This window comes from Bombus pascuorum, chromosome 13, assembly GCF_905332965.1.
Source record: "Bombus pascuorum chromosome 13, iyBomPasc1.1, whole genome shotgun sequence".
In the NCBI taxonomy this organism is placed as follows: domain Eukaryota; kingdom Metazoa; phylum Arthropoda; class Insecta; order Hymenoptera; family Apidae; genus Bombus; species Bombus pascuorum.
Genome location: NC_083500.1, coordinates 3,589,600 through 3,610,557, shown reverse-complemented (window position 1 = coordinate 3,610,557; position 20,958 = coordinate 3,589,600).

Sequence of the window (20,958 nt, the reverse complement as noted above, 5' to 3'; positions counted from 1 at the left end):
TAACGTTATACGTCATATGGTAATACTATATAACGTTATACGTTATTATGTAACAGATTATAACGTTATACGTTACAAGGTACTACTACATAACGTTATACGTTATAAGGTAATACTATATAACGTTATACGTTATTACGTAATAGTATATAACGTTATACGTCAGTGCGTAATGGTATATAACGTTATACGCCATAAGGTAATACTATATAACGTTATACGTTATTACGTAGTAGTATATAACGTTATACGATATTACGTAATAGTATATAACGTTATACGATATTACGTAATAGTATATAACGTTATACGATATTACGTAGTAGTATATAACGTTATACGTCATAAGGTGATACTATATAACGTTATACGTTATTACGTAATAGTATATAACGTTATACGTCATATGGTAATACTATATAACGTTATACGTTATTATGTAACAGATTATAACGTTATACGTTACAAGGTACTACTACATAACGTTATACGTTATAAGGTAATACTATATAACGTTATACGTTATTACGTAATAGTATATAACGTTATACGTAAGTACGTAATGGTATATAACGTTATACGCCATAAGGTAATACTATATAACGTTATACCTTATTACGTAATAGTATATAACGTTATACGTTATAAGGTAATACCATATAACTTTATACGTTATTACGTAATAGTATATAACGTTATACGTCAGTGCGTAATGGTATATAACGTTATACGCCATAAGGTAATACTATATAACGTTATACGTTATTACGTAGTAGTATATAACGTTATACGATATTACGTAATAGTATATAACGTTATACGATATTACGTAATAGTATATAACGTTATACGATATTACGTAGTAGTATATAACGTTATACGTCATAAGGTGATACTATATAACGTTATACGTTATTACGTAATAGTATATAACGTTATACGTCATATGGTAATACTATATAACGTTATACGTTATTATGTAACAGATTATAACGTTATACGTTACAAGGTACTACTACATAACGTTATACGTTATAAGGTAATACTATATAACGTTATACGTTATTACGTAATAGTATATAACGTTATACGTCAGTGCGTAATGGTATATAACGTTATACGTGATAAGGTGATACTATATAACGTTATACGTTATTACGTAGTAGTATATAACGTTATACGATATTACGTAATAGTATATAACGTTATACGATATTACGTAATAGTATATAACGTTATACGATATTACGTAATAGTATATAACGTTATACGTCAGTACGTAATGGTATATAACGTTATACGCCATAAGGTAATACTATAACACGTTATACGTTATTACGTAATAGTATATAACGTTATACGATATTACGTAATAGTATATAACGTTATACGTCAGTACGTAATGGTATATAACGTTATACGCCATAAGGTAATACTATAACACGTTATACGTTATTACGTAATAGTATATAACGTTATACGATATTACGTAATAGTATATAACGTTATACGTTATAAGGTACTACTACATAACGTTATACGTCATAAGGTAATACTATATAACGTTATACGCCATAAGGTAATACTATATAACGTTATACGTTATTACGTAGTAGTATATAACGTTATACGATATTACGTAATAGTATATAACGTTATACGATATTACGTAATAGTATATAACGTTATACGTAAGTACGTAATGGTATATAACGTTATACGCCATAAGGTAATACTATATAACGTTATACCTTATTACGTAATAGTATATAACGTTATACGTTATAAGGTAATACCATATAACTTTATACGTTATTACGTAATAGTATATAACGTTATACGTCAGTGCGTAATGGTATATAACGTTATACGCCATAAGGTAATACTATATAACGTTATACGTTATTACGTAGTAGTATATAACGTTATACGATATTACGTAATAGTATATAACGTTATACGATATTACGTAATAGTATATAACGTTATACGATATTACGTAGTAGTATATAACGTTATACGTCATAAGGTGATACTATATAACGTTATACGTTATTACGTAATAGTATATAACGTTATACGTCATATGGTAATACTATATAACGTTATACGTTATTATGTAACAGATTATAACGTTATACGTTACAAGGTACTACTACATAACGTTATACGTTATAAGGTAATACTATATAACGTTATACGTTATTACGTAATAGTATATAACGTTATACGTCAGTGCGTAATGGTATATAACGTTATACGCCATAAGGTAATACTATATAACGTTATACGTTATTACGTAGTAGTATATAACGTTATACGATATTACGTAATAGTATATAACGTTATACGATATTACGTAATAGTATATAACGTTATACGATATTACGTAGTAGTATATAACGTTATACGTCATAAGGTGATACTATATAACGTTATACGTTATTACGTAATAGTATATAACGTTATACGTCATATGGTAATACTATATAACGTTATACGTTATTATGTAACAGATTATAACGTTATACGTTACAAGGTACTACTACATAACGTTATACGTTATAAGGTAATACTATATAACGTTATACGTTATTACGTAATAGTATATAACGTTATACGTCAGTTCGTAATGGTATATAACGTTATACGCCATAAGGTAATACTATATAACGTTATACGTTATTACGTAGTAGTATATAACGTTATACGATATTACGTAATAGTATATAACGTTATACGATATTAAGTAATAGTATATAACGTTATACGTCAGTACTTAATGGTATATAACGTTATACGTTATAAGGTAATACCATATAACGTTATACGTTATTACGTAATAGCATATAACGTTATACGATATTGCGTAATAGTATATAACGTTATACGTCAGTACGTAATGGTATATAACGTTATACGCCATAAGTTAATACTATATAACGTTATACGTTATTACGTAATAGTATTTAACGTTATACGATATTACGTAATAGTATATAACGTTATACGTTATTATGTAATAGTATATAACGTTATACGTTATAAGGTAATACTACATAACGTTATACGTTAGTACGTAATAGTATATAACGTTATACGTCAGTACGTAATGGTATATAACGTTATACGTCAGTACGTAATGGTATATAACGTTATACGCCATAAGGTAATACTATATAACGTTATACGTTATAAGGTACTACTACATAACGTTATACGTCATAAGGTAATACTATATAACGTTATACGTTATTACGTAATAGTAAAAAACGTTATACGTTATAAGGTACTACTACATAACATTAGACGTCATAAGGTAATACTATATAACGTTATACGCCATAAGGTAGTACTATATAACGTTATACGTTATTACGTATTAGTATATATCGTTATACGTTCTTACGTAGTAGTATATAACGTTATACGATATTACGTAATAGTATATAACGTTATACGTCTTATGGTAATACTATATAACGTTATACGTTATTATGTAATAGTATATAACGTTATACGTTATAAGGTACTACTACATAACGTTATACGTTATAAGGTGATACTATATAACGTTATACGTTATTACGTATTAGTATATATCGTTATACGTTATTACGTAGTAGTATATAACGTTATACGATATTACGTAATAGTATATAACGTTATACGTCATAAGGTGATACTATATAACGTTATACGTTATTGCATAATAGTAAATAACGTTATACGTCATATGGTAATACTATATAACGTTACACGTTATTACGTAATAGTATATAACGTTATACGTCAGTACGTAATGGTATATAACGTTATACGATATTACGTAATAGTATATAACGTTATACGTCAGTACGTAATGGTATATAACGTTATACGTTATAAGGTAATACCATATAACGTTATACGTTATTACGTAATAGCATATAACGTTATACGATATTACGTAATAGTATATAACGTTATACGTCAGTACGTAATGGTATATCACGTTATACGTTATAAGGTAATACCATATAACGTTATACGTTATTACGTAATAGCATATAACGTTATACGATATTGCGTAATAGTATATAACGTTATACGTCAGTACGTAATGGTATATAACGTTATACGCCATAAGGTAATACTATATAACGTTATACGTTATTACGTAATAGTATTTAACGTTATACGATATTACGTAATAGTATATAACGTTATACGTTATAAGGTACTACTACATAACGTTAGACGTCATAAGGTAATACTATATAACGTTATACGCTATAAGGTAATACTATATAACGTTATACGTTATTACGTATTAGTATATATCGTTATACGTTCTTACGTTGTAGTATATAACGTTATACGATATTACGTAATAGTATATAACGTTATACGTCATATGGTAATACTATATAACGTTATACGTTATTATGTAATAGTATATAACGTTATACGTTATAAGGTACTACTACATAACGTTATACGTCATAAGGTAATACTATATAACGTTATACGTTATTACGTATTAGTATATATCGTTATACGTTCTTACGTAGTAGTATATAACGTCATACGTCAGTACGTAATGGTATATAACGTTATACGCCATAAGGTAATACTCTATAACGTTATACGTTATTACGTAGTAGTATATAACGTTATACGATATTACGTAATAGTATATAACGTTATACGATATTACGTAATAGTATATAACGTTATACGTGATAAGGTGATACTATATAACGTTATACGTTATTACGTATTAGTATATATCGTCATACGTTATTACGTAGTAGTATATAACGTTATACGATATTACGTAATAGTATATAACGTTATACGATATTACGTAATAGTATATAACGTTATACGTCAGTACGTAATGGTATATAACGTTATACGCCATAAGGTAACACTATAACACGTTATACGTTATTACGTAATAGTATATAACGTTATACGTTATAAGGTACTACTACATAACGTTATACGTCATAAGGTAATACTATATAACGTTATACGTTATTAGGTAATAGTATATAACGTTATACGTCAGTACGTAATGGTATATAACGTTATACGCCATAAGGTAATACTCTATAACGTTATACGTTATTACGTAGTAGTATATAACGTTATACGATATTACGTAATAGTATATAACGTTATACGTTATAAGGTACTACTACATAACGTTATACGTCATAAGGTAATACTATATAACGTTATACGCCACAAGGTAATACTATATAACGTTATACGTTATTACGTAGTAGTATATAACGTTATACGATATTACGTAATAGTATATAACGTTATACGATATTACGTAATAGTATATAACGTTATACGTAAGTACGTAATGGTATACAACGTTATACGCCATAAGGTAATACTATATAACGTTATACCTTATTACGTAATAGTATATAACGTTATACGTTATAAGGTAATACCATATAACTTTATACGTTATTACGTAATAGTATATAACGTTATATGTCAGTGCGTAATGGTATATAACGTTATACGCCATAAGGTAATACTATATAACGTTATACGTTATTACGTAGTAGTATATAACGTTATACGATATTACGTAATAGTATATAACGTTATACGATATTACGTAATAGTATATAACGTTATACGATATTACGTAGTAGTATATAACGTTATACGTCATAAGGTGATACTATATAACGTTATACGTGATTACGTAATAGTATATAACGTTATACGTCATATGGTAATACTATATAACGTTATACGTTATTATGTAACAGATTATAACGTTATACGTTACAAGGTACTACTACATAACGTTATACGTTATAAGGTAATACTATATAACGTTATACGTTATTACGTAATAGTATATAACGTTATACGTCAGTACGTAATGGTATATAACGTTATACGCCATAAGGTAATACTATATAACGTTATACGTTATTATGTAGTAGTATATAACGTTATACGATATTACGTAATAGTATATAACGTTATACGATATTACGTAATAGTATATAACGTTATACGTCATAAGGTGACACTATATAACGTTATACGTTATTACGTAATAGTATATAACGTTATACGTTATAAGGTAATACTACATAACGTTATACGTTAGTACGTAATAGTATATAACGTTATACATCAGTACGTAACGGTATATAACGTTATACGCCATAAGGTAATACTATATAAACGTTATACGTTATTACGTAATAGTATATATCGTTATACGTTATAAGGTAATACCATATAACTTTATACGTTATTACGTAATAGTATATAACGTTATACGTCAGTACGTAATGGTATATAACGTTATACGCCATAAGGTAATACTATATAACGTTATACGTTAATACGTAGTAGTATATAACGTTATACGATATTACGTAATAGTATATAACGTTATACGATATTACGTAATAGTATATAACGTTATACGTCAGTACGTAATGGTATATAACGTTATACGTTATAAGGTAATACCATATAATGTTATACGTTATTACGTAATAGTATTTAACGTTATACGATATTACGTAATAGTATATAACGTTATACGTTATAAGGTACTACTACATAACGTTATACGTCATAAGGTAATACTATATAACGTTATACGTTATTAGGTAATAGTATATAACGTTATACGTCAGCACGTAATGGTATATAACGTTATACGCCATAAGGTAATACTCTATAACGTTATACGTTATTACGTAGTAGTATATAACGTTATACGATATTACGTAATAGTATATAACGTTATACGATATTACGTAATAGTATATAACGTTATACGATATTACGTAATAGTATATAACGTTATACGTCAGTACGTAATGGTATATAACGTTATACGCCATAAGGTAATACTATAACACGTTATACGTTATTACGTAATAGTATATAACGTTATACGATATTACGTAATAGTATATAACGTTATACGATATTACGTAATAGTATATAACGTTATACGTCATAAGGTGACACTATATAACGTTATACGTTATTACGTAATAGTATATAACGTTATACGCTATAAGGTAATACTATATAACGTTATACGTTATTACGTATTAGTATATATCGTTATACGTTCTTACGTAGTAGTATATAACGTTATACGTAAGTACGTAATGGCATATAACGTTATACGCCATAAGGTAATACTATATAACGTTATACCTTATTACGTAATAGTATATAACGTTATACGTTATAAGGTAATACCATATAACTTTATACGTTATTACGTAATAGTATTTAACGTTATACGATATTACGTAATAGTATATAACGTTATACGTTATAAGGTACTACTACATAACGTTATACGTCATAAGGTAATACTATATAACGTTATACGTTATTAGGTAATAGTATATAACGTTATACGTCAGTACGTAATGGTATATAACGTTATACGCCATAAGGTAATACTCTATAACGTTATACGTTATTACGTAGTAGTATATAACGTTATACGATATTACGTAATAGTATATAACGTTATACGATATTACGTAATAGTATATAACGTTATACGATATTACGTAATAGTATATAACGTTATACGTCAGTACGTAATGGTATATAACGTTATACGCCATAAGGTAATACTATAACACGTTATACGTTATTACGTAATAGTATATAACGTTATACGATATTACGTAATAGTATATAACGTTATACGTTATAAGGTACTACTACATAACGTTATACGTCATAAGGTAATACTATATAACGTTATACGCCATAAGGTAATACTATATAACGTTATACGTTATTAGGAAGTAGTATATAACGTTATACGATATTACGTAATAGTATATAACGTTATACGATATTACGTAATAGTATATAACGTTATACGTAAGTACGTAATGGCATATAACGTTATACGCCATAAGGTAATACTATATAACGTTATACCTTATTACGTAATAGTATATAACGTTATACGTTATAAGGTAATACCATATAACTTTATACGTTATTACGTAATAGTATTTAACGTTATACGATATTACGTAATAGTATATAACGTTATACGTTATAAGGTACTACTACATAACGTTAGACGTCATAAGGTAATACTATATAACGTTATACGTTATTACGTAATAGTATTTAACGTTATACGATATTACGTAATAGTATATAACGTTAGACGTCATAAGGTAATACTATATAACGTTATACGCTATAAGGTAATACTATATAACGTTATACGTTATTACGTAATAGTATTTAACGTTATACGATATTACGTAATAGTATATAACGTTATACGTTATAAGGTACTACTACATAACGTTAGATGTCATAAGGTAATACTATATAACGTTATACGCTATAAGGTAATACTATATAACGTTATACGTTATTACGTATTAGTATATATCGTTATACGTTCTTACGTAGTAGTATATAACGTTATACGATATTGCGTAATAGTATATAACGTTATACGTCAGTACGTAATGGTATATAACGTTATACGCCATAGGGTAATACTATATAACGTTATACCTTATTACGTAATAGTATATAACGTTATACGTTATAAGGTAATACCATATAACTTTATACGTTATTACGTAATAGTATATAACGTTATACGTCAGTGCGTAATGGTATATAACGTTATACGCCATAAGGTAATACTATATAACGTTATACGTTATTACGTAGTAGTATATAACGTTATACGATATTACGTAATAGTATATAACGTTATACGATATTACGTAATAGTATATAACGTTATACGATATTACGTAGTAGTATATAACGTTATACGTCATAAGGTGATACTATATAACGTTATACGTTATTACGTAATAGTATATAACGTTATACGTCATATGGTAATACTATATAACGTTATACGTTATTATGTAACAGATTATAACGTTATACGTTACAAGGTACTACTACATAACGTTATACGTTATAAGGTAATACTATATAACGTTATACGTTATTACGTAATAGTATATAACGTTATACGTCAGTGCGTAATGGTATATAACGTTATACGCCATAAGGTAATACTATATAACGTTATACGTTATTACGTAGTAGTATATAACGTTATACGATATTACGTAATAGTATATAACGTTATACGATATTACGTAATAACGTATAACGTTATACGATATTACGTAGTAGTATATAACGTTATACGTCATAAGGTGATACTATATAACGTTATACGTTATTACGTAATAGTATATAACGTTATACGTCATATGGTAATACTATATAACGTTATACGTTATTATGTAACAGATTATAACGTTATACGTTACAAGGTACTACTACATAACGTTATACGTTATAAGGTAATACTATATAACGTTATACGTTATTACGTAATAGTATATAACGTTATACGTCAGTTCGTAATGGTATATAACGTTATACGCCATAAGGTAATACTATATAACGTTATACGTTATTACGTAGTAGTATATAACGTTATACGATATTACGTAATAGTATATAACGTTATACGATATTAAGTAATAGTATATAACGTTATACGTCAGTACTTAATGGTATATAACGTTATACGTTATAAGGTAATACCATATAACGTTATACGTTATTACGTAATAGCATATAACGTTATACGATATTGCGTAATAGTATATAACGTTATACGTCAGTACGTAATGGTATATAACGTTATACGCCATAAGTTAATACTATATAACGTTATACGTTATTACGTAATAGTATTTAACGTTATACGATATTACGTAATAGTATATAACGTTATACGTTATTATGTAATAGTATATAACGTTATACGTTATAAGGTAATACTACATAACGTTATACGTTAGTACGTAATAGTATATAACGTTATACGTCAGTACGTAATGGTATATAACGTTATACGTCAGTACGTAATGGTATATAACGTTATACGCCATAAGGTAATACTATATAACGTTATACGCTATAAGGTACTACTACATAACGTTATACGTCATAAGGTAATACTATATAACGTTATACGTTATTACGTAATAGTATTTAACGTTATACGATATTACGTAATAGTATATAACGTTATACGTTATAAGGTGACACTATATAACGTTATACGTTATTACGTAATAGTATATAACGTTATACGCTATAAGGTAATACTATATAACGTTATACGTTATTACGTATTAGTATATATCGTTATACGTTATAAGGTAATACCATATAACTTTATACGTTATTACGTAATAGTATATAACGTTATACGTCAGTACGTAATGGTATATAACGTTATACGCCATAAGGTAATACTATATAACGTTATACGTTAATACGTAGTAGTATATAACGTTATACGATATTACGTAATAGTATATAACGTTATACGATATTACGTAATAGTATATAACGTTATACGTCAGTACGTAATGGTATATAACGTTATACGTTATAAGGTAATACCATATAATGTTATACGTTATTACGTAATAGTATTTAACGTTATACGATATTACGTAATAGTATATAACGTTATACGTTATAAGGTACTACTACATAACGTTATACGTCATAAGGTAATACTATATAACGTTATACGTTATTAGGTAATAGTATATAACGTTATACGTCAGCACGTAATGGTATATAACGTTATACGCCATAAGGTAATACTCTATAACGTTATACGTTATTACGTAGTAGTATATAACGTTATACGATATTACGTAATAGTATATAACGTTATACGATATTACGTAATAGTATATAACGTTATACGATATTACGTAATAGTATATAACGTTATACGTCAGTACGTAATGGTATATAACGTTATACGCCATAAGGTAATACTATAACACGTTATACGTTATTACGTAATAGTATATAACGTTATACGATATTACGTAATAGTATATAACGTTATACGATATTACGTAATAGTATATAACGTTATACGTCATAAGGTGACACTATATAACGTTATACGTTATTACGTAATAGTATATAACGTTATACGCTATAAGGTAATACTATATAACGTTATACGTTATTACGTATTAGTATATATCGTTATACGTTCTTACGTAGTAGTATATAACGTTATACGTAAGTACGTAATGGCATATAACGTTATACGCCATAAGGTAATACTATATAACGTTATACCTTATTACGTAATAGTATATAACGTTATACGTTATAAGGTAATACCATATAACTTTATACGTTATTACGTAATAGTATTTAACGTTATACGATATTACGTAATAGTATATAACGTTATACGTTATAAGGTACTACTACATAACGTTATACGTCATAAGGTAATACTATATAACGTTATACGTTATTAGGTAATAGTATATAACGTTATACGTCAGTACGTAATGGTATATAACGTTATACGCCATAAGGTAATACTCTATAACGTTATACGTTATTACGTAGTAGTATATAACGTTATACGATATTACGTAATAGTATATAACGTTATACGATATTACGTAATAGTATATAACGTTATACGATATTACGTAATAGTATATAACGTTATACGTCAGTACGTAATGGTATATAACGTTATACGCCATAAGGTAATACTATAACACGTTATACGTTATTACGTAATAGTATATAACGTTATACGATATTACGTAATAGTATATAACGTTATACGTTATAAGGTACTACTACATAACGTTATACGTCATAAGGTAATACTATATAACGTTATACGCCATAAGGTAATACTATATAACGTTATACGTTATTAGGAAGTAGTATATAACGTTATACGATATTACGTAATAGTATATAACGTTATACGATATTACGTAATAGTATATAACGTTATACGTAAGTACGTAATGGCATATAACGTTATACGCCATAAGGTAATACTATATAACGTTATACCTTATTACGTAATAGTATATAACGTTATACGTTATAAGGTAATACCATATAACTTTATACGTTATTACGTAATAGTATTTAACGTTATACGATATTACGTAATAGTATATAACGTTATACGTTATAAGGTACTACTACATAACGTTAGACGTCATAAGGTAATACTATATAACGTTATACGTTATTACGTAATAGTATTTAACGTTATACGATATTACGTAATAGTATATAACGTTAGACGTCATAAGGTAATACTATATAACGTTATACGCTATAAGGTAATACTATATAACGTTATACGTTATTACGTAATAGTATTTAACGTTATACGATATTACGTAATAGTATATAACGTTATACGTTATAAGGTACTACTACATAACGTTAGACGTCATAAGGTAATACTATATAACGTTATACGCTATAAGGTAATACTATATAACGTTATACGTTATTACGTATTAGTATATATCGTTATACGTTCTTACGTAGTAGTATATAACGTTATACGATATTGCGTAATAGTATATAACGTTATACGTCAGTACGTAATGGTATATAACGTTATACGCCATAGGGTAATACTATATAACGTTATACCTTATTACGTAATAGTATATAACGTTATACGTTATAAGGTAATACCATATAACTTTATACGTTATTACGTAATAGTATATAACGTTATACGTCAGTGCGTAATGGTATATAACGTTATACGCCATAAGGTAATACTATATAACGTTATACGTTATTACGTAGTAGTATATAACGTTATACGATATTACGTAATAGTATATAACGTTATACGATATTACGTAATAGTATATAACGTTATACGATATTACGTAGTAGTATATAACGTTATACGTCATAAGGTGATACTATATAACGTTATACGTTATTACGTAATAGTATATAACGTTATACGTCATATGGTAATACTATATAACGTTATACGTTATTATGTAACAGATTATAACGTTATACGTTACAAGGTACTACTACATAACGTTATACGTTATAAGGTAATACTATATAACGTTATACGTTATTACGTAATAGTATATAACGTTATACGTCAGTGCGTAATGGTATATAACGTTATACGCCATAAGGTAATACTATATAACGTTATACGTTATTACGTAGTAGTATATAACGTTATACGATATTACGTAATAGTATATAACGTTATACGATATTACGTAATAACGTATAACGTTATACGATATTACGTAGTAGTATATAACGTTATACGTCATAAGGTGATACTATATAACGTTATACGTTATTACGTAATAGTATATAACGTTATACGTCATATGGTAATACTATATAACGTTATACGTTATTATGTAACAGATTATAACGTTATACGTTACAAGGTACTACTACATAACGTTATACGTTATAAGGTAATACTATATAACGTTATACGTTATTACGTAATAGTATATAACGTTATACGTCAGTTCGTAATGGTATATAACGTTATACGCCATAAGGTAATACTATATAACGTTATACGTTATTACGTAGTAGTATATAACGTTATACGATATTACGTAATAGTATATAACGTTATACGATATTAAGTAATAGTATATAACGTTATACGTCAGTACTTAATGGTATATAACGTTATACGTTATAAGGTAATACCATATAACGTTATACGTTATTACGTAATAGTATATAACGTTATGCGTTATTACGTAATAGTATATAACGTTATACGTCAGTACGTAATGGTATATAACGTTATACGCCATAAGTTAATACTATATAACGTTATACGTTATTACGTAATAGTATTTAACGTTATACGATATTACGTAATAGTATATAACGTTATACGTTATTATGTAATAGTATATAACGTTATACGTTATAAGGTAATACTACATAACGTTATACGTTAGTACGTAATAGTATATAACGTTATACGTCAGTACGTAATGGTATATAACGTTATACGTCAGTACGTAATGGTATATAACGTTATACGCCATAAGGTAATACTATATAACGTTATACGCTATAAGGTACTACTACATAACGTTATACGTCATAAGGTAATACTATATAACGTTATACGTTATTACGTAATAGTAAAAAACGTTATACGTTATAAGGTACTACTACATAACATTAGACGTCATAAGGTAATACTATATAACGTTATACGCCATAAGGTAGTACTATATAACGTTATACGTTATTACGTATTAGTATATATCGTTATACGTTCTTACGTAGTAGTATATAACGTTATACGATATTACGTAATAGTATATAACGTTATACGTCATATGGTAATACTATATAACGTTATACGTTATTATGTAATAGTATATAACGTTATACGTTATAAGGTACTACTACATAACGTTATACGTTATAAGGTGATACTATATAACGTTATACGTTATTACGTATTAGTATATATCGTTATACGTTATTACGTAGTAGTATATAACGTTATACGATATTACGTAATAGTATATAACGTTATACGTCATAAGGTGATACTATATAACGTTATACGTTATTGCATAATAGTAAATAACGTTATACGTCATATGGTAATACTATATAACGTTATACGTTATTACGTAATAGTATATAACGTTATACGTCAGTACGTAATGGTATATAACGTTATACGATATTACGTAATAGTATATAACGTTATACGTCAGTACGTAATGGTATATAACGTTATACGTTATAAGGTAATACCATATAACGTTATACGTTATTACGTAATAGCATATAACGTTATACGATATTACGTAATAGTATATAACGTTATACGTCAGTACGTAATGGTATATCACGTTATACGTTATAAGGTAATACCATATAACGTTATACGTTATTACGTAATAGCATATAACGTTATACGATATTGCGTAATAGTATATAACGTTATACGTCAGTACGTAATGGTATATAACGTTATACGCCATAAGGTAATACTATATAACGTTATACGTTATTACGTAATAGTATTTAACGTTATACGATATTACGTAATAGTATATAACGTTATACGTTATAAGGTACTACTACATAACGTTAGACGTCATAAGGTAATACTATATAACGTTATACGCTATAAGGTAATACTATATAACGTTATACGTTATTACGTATTAGTATATATCGTTATACGTTCTTACGTTGTAGTATATAACGTTATACGATATTACGTAATAGTATATAACGTTATACGTCATATGGTAATACTATATAACGTTATACGTTATTATGTAATAGTATATAACGTTATACGTTATAAGGTACTACTACATAACGTTATACGTCATAAGGTAATACTATATAACGTTATACGTTATTACGTATTAGTATATATCGTTATACGTTCTTACGTAGTAGTATATAACGTCATACGTCAGTACGTAATGGTATATAACGTTATACGCCATAAGGTAATACTCTATAACGTTATACGTTATTACGTAGTAGTATATAACGTTATACGATATTACGTAATAGTATATAACGTTATACGATATTACGTAATAGTATATAACGTTATACGTGATAAGGTGATACTATATAACGTTATACGTTATTACGTATTAGTATATATCGTCATACGTTATTACGTAGTAGTATATAACGTTATACGATATTACGTAATAGTATATAACGTTATACGATATTACGTAATAGTATATAACGTTATACGTCAGTACGTAATGGTATATAACGTTATACGCCATAAGGTAACACTATAACACGTTATACGTTATTACGTAATAGTATATAACGTTATACGTTATAAGGTACTACTACATAACGTTATACGTCATAAGGTAATACTATATAACGTTATACGTTATTAGGTAATAGTATATAACGTTATACGTCAGTACGTAATGGTATATAACGTTATACGCCATAAGGTAATACTCTATAACGTTATACGTTATTACGTAGTAGTATATAACGTTATACGATATTACGTAATAGTATATAACGTTATACGATATTACGTAATAGTATATAACGTTATACGTGATAAGGTGATACTATATAACGTTATACGTTATTACGTATTAGTATATATCGTCATACGTTATTACGTAGTAGTATATAACGTTATACGATATTCCGTAATAGTATATAACGTTATACGATATTACGTAATAGTATATAACGTTATACGTCAGTACGTAATGGTATATAACGTTATACGCCATAAGGTAATACTATAACACGTTATACGTTATTACGTAATAGTATATAACGTTATACGATATTACGTAATAGTATATAACGTTATACGTTATAAGGTACTACTACATAACGTTATACGTCATAAGGTAATACTATATAACGTTATACGCCACAAGGTAATACTATATAACGTTATACGTTATTACGTAGTAGTATATAACGTTATACGATATTACGTAATAGTATATAACGTTATACGATATTACGTAATAGTATATAACGTTATACGTAAGTACGTAATGGTATACAACGTTATACGCCATAAGGTAATACTATATAACGTTATACCTTATTACGTAATAGTATATAACGTTATACGTTATAAGGTAATACCATATAACTTTATACGTTATTACGTAATAGTATATAACGTTATATGTCAGTGCGTAATGGTATATAACGTTATACGCCATAAGGTAATACTATATAACGTTATACGTTATTACGTAGTAGTATATAACGTTATACGATATTACGTAATCGTATATAACGTTATACGATATTACGTAATAGTATATAACGTTATACGATATTACGTAGTAGTATATAACGTTATACGTCATAAGGTGATACTATATAACGTTATACGTTATTACGTAATAGTATACGTTATACGTTACAAGGTACTACTACATAACGTTATACGTTATAAGGTAATACTATATAACGTTATACGTTATTACGTAATAGTATATAACGTTATACGTCAGTACGTAATGGTATATAACGTTATACGCCATAAGGTAATACTATATAACGTTATACGTTATTATGTAGTAGTATATAACGTTATACGATATTACGTAATAGTATATAACGTTATACGATATTACGTAATAGTATATAACGTTATACGTCATAAGGTGACACTATATAACGTTATACGTTATTACGTAATAGTATATAACGTTATACGTTATAAGGTAATACTACATAACGTTATACGTTAGTACGTAATAGTATATAACGTTATACGTCAGTACGTAACGGTATATAACGTTATACGCCATAAGGTAATACTATATAAACGTTATACGTTATTACGTAATAGTATATATCGTTATACGTTATAAGGTAATACCATATAACTTTATACGTTATTACGTAATAGTATATAACGTTATACGTCAGTACGTAATGGTATATAACGTTATACGCCATAAGGTAATACTATATAACGTTATACGTTATTACGTAGTAGTATATAACGTTATACGATATTACGTAATAGTATATAACGTTATACGATATTACGTAATAGTATATAACGTTATACGTCAGTACGTAATGGTATATAACGTTATACGTTATAAGGTAATACCATATAATGTTATACGTTATTACGTAATAGCATATAACGTTATACGATATTACGTAATAGTATATAACGTTATACGTCAGTACGTAATGGTATATAACGTTATACGCCATAAGGTAATACTATATAACGTTATACGTTATTACGTAGTAGTGTATAACGTTATACGATATTACGTAATAGTATATAACGTTATACGATATTACGTAATAGTATATAACGTTATACGTCAGTACGTAATGGTATATAACGTTATACGTTATAAGGTACTACTACATAACGTTAGACGTCATAAGGTAATACTATATAACGTTATACGCTATAAGGTAATACTATATAACGTTATACGTTATTATGTAATAGTATAGAACGTTATACGTTATAAGGTAATACTACATAACGTTATACGTTAGTACGTAATAGTATATAACGTTATACGTCAGTACGTAATGGTATATAACGTTATACGCCATAAGGTAATACTATATAACGTTATACGTTATTACGTAATAGTATATAACGTTATACGTTATAAGGTACTACATAACGTTATACGTTAGTACGTAATAGTATATAACATTATACGTCAGTACGTAATGGTATATAACGTTATACGCCATAAAGTAATACTATATAACGTTATACGTTATTACGTAATAGTATATAACGTTATACGTTATAAGGTAATACTACATAACGTTATACGTTAGTACGTAGTAGTATATAACGTTATACGTCAGTACGTAATGGTATATAACGTTATACGTTATAAGGTAATACCATATAACGTTATAAGTTATTACGTAATAGAATATAACGTTATACGTTATTCCGTAATAGTATATAACGTTATACGTCAGTACGTAATGGTATATAACGTTATACGCCATAAGGTAATACTACATAACGTTATACGTTATTACGTAGTAGTATATAACGTTATACGTTATAAGGTACTACTACATAACGTTAGACGTCATAAGGTAATACTATATAACGTTATACGCCATAAGGTAATACTATATAACGTTATACGTTATTACGTAGTAGTATATAACGTTATACGTCATAAGGTGATACTATATAATGTTATACGTTATTACGTATTAGTATATATCGTTATACGTTCTTACGTAGTAGTATATAACGTTATACGATATTACGTAATAGTATATAACGTTATACGTCATATGGTAATACTATATAACGTTATACGTTATTAGGTAATAGTATATAACGTTATACGTCAGTACGTAATGGTATATAACGTTATACGCCATAAGGTAATACTCTATAACGTTATACGTTATTACGTAGTAGTATATAACGTTATACGATATTACGTAATAGTATATAACGTTATACGATATTACGAAATAGTATATAACGTTATACGTGATAAGGTGATACTATATAACGTTATACGTTATTACGTATTAGTATATATCGTCATACGTTATTACGTAGTAGTATATAACGTTATACGATATTACGTAATAGTATATAACGTTATACGATATTACGTAATAGTATATAACGTTATACGTCAGTACGTAATGGTATATAACGTTATACGCTATAAGGTAATACTATAACACGTTATACGTTATTACGTAATAGTATATAACGTTATACGATATTACGTAATAGTATATAACGTTATACGTTATAAGGTACTACTACATAACGTTATACGTCATAAGGTAATACTATATAACGTTATACGCCATAAGGTAATACTATATAACGTTATACGTTATTACGTAGTAGTATATAACGTTATACGATATTACGTAATAGTATATAACGTTATACGATATTACGTAATAGTATATAACGTTATACGTAAGTTCGTAATGGCATATAACGTTATACGCCATAAGGTAATACTATATAACGTTATACCTTATTACGTAATAGTATATAACGTTATACGTTATAAGGTAATAACATATAACTTTATACGTTATTACGTAATAGTATATAACGTTATACGTCAGTGCGTAATGGTATATAACGTTATACGCCATAAGGTAATACTATATAACGTTATACGTTATTACGTAGTAGTATATAACGTTATACGATATTACGTAATAGTATATAACGTTATACGATATTACGTAATAGTATATAACGTTATACGATATTACGTAGTAGTATATAACGTTATACGTCATAAGGTGATACTATATAACGTTATACGTTATTACGTAATAGTATATAACGTTATACGTCATATGGTAATACTATATAACGTTATACGTTATTATGTAACAGATTATAACGTTATACGTTACAAGGTACTACTACATAACGTTATACGTTATAAGGTAATACTATATAACGTTATACGTTATTACGTAATAGTATATAACGTTATACGTCAGTACGTAATGGTATATAACGTTATACGTCAGTTCGTAATGGTATATAACGTTATACGTCATAAGGTGATACTATATAACGTTATACGTTATTACGTAATAGTATATAACGTTATACGTCATATGGTAATACTATATAACGTTATACGTTATTATGTAACAGATTATAACGTTATACGTTACAAGGTACTACTACATAACGTTATACGTTATAAGGTAATACTATATAACGTTATACGTTATTACGTAATAGTATATAACGTTATACGTCAGTTCGTAATGGTATATAACGTTATACGCCATAAGGTAATACTATATAACGTTATACGTTATTACGTAGTAGTATATAACGTTATACGATATTACGTAATAGTATATAACGTTATACGATATTACGTAATAGTATATAACATTATACGTCAGTACGTAATGGTATATAACGTTATACGTTATAAGGTAATACCATATAACGTTATACGTTATTACGTAATAGCATATAACGTTATACGATATTGCGTAATAGTATATAACGTTATACGTCAGTACGTAATGGTATATAACGTTATACGTTATAAGGTAATACCATATAACGTTATAAGTTATTACGTAATAGAATATAACGTTATACGTTATTCCGTAATAGTATATAACGTTATACGTCAGTACGTAATGGTATATAACGTTATACGCCATAAGGTAATACTACATAACGTTATACGTTATTACGTAGTAGTATATAACGTTATACGTTATAAGGTACTACTACATAACGTTAGACGTCATAAGGTAATACTATATAACGTTATACGCCATAAGGTAATACTATATAACGTTATACGTTATTACGTAGTAGTATATAACGTTATACGTCATAAGGTGATACTATATAATGTTATACGTTATTACGTATTAGTATATATCGTTATACGTTCTTACGTAGTAGTATATAACGTTATACGATATTACGTAATAGTATATAACGTTATACGTCATATGGTAATACTATATAACGTTATACGTTATTAGGTA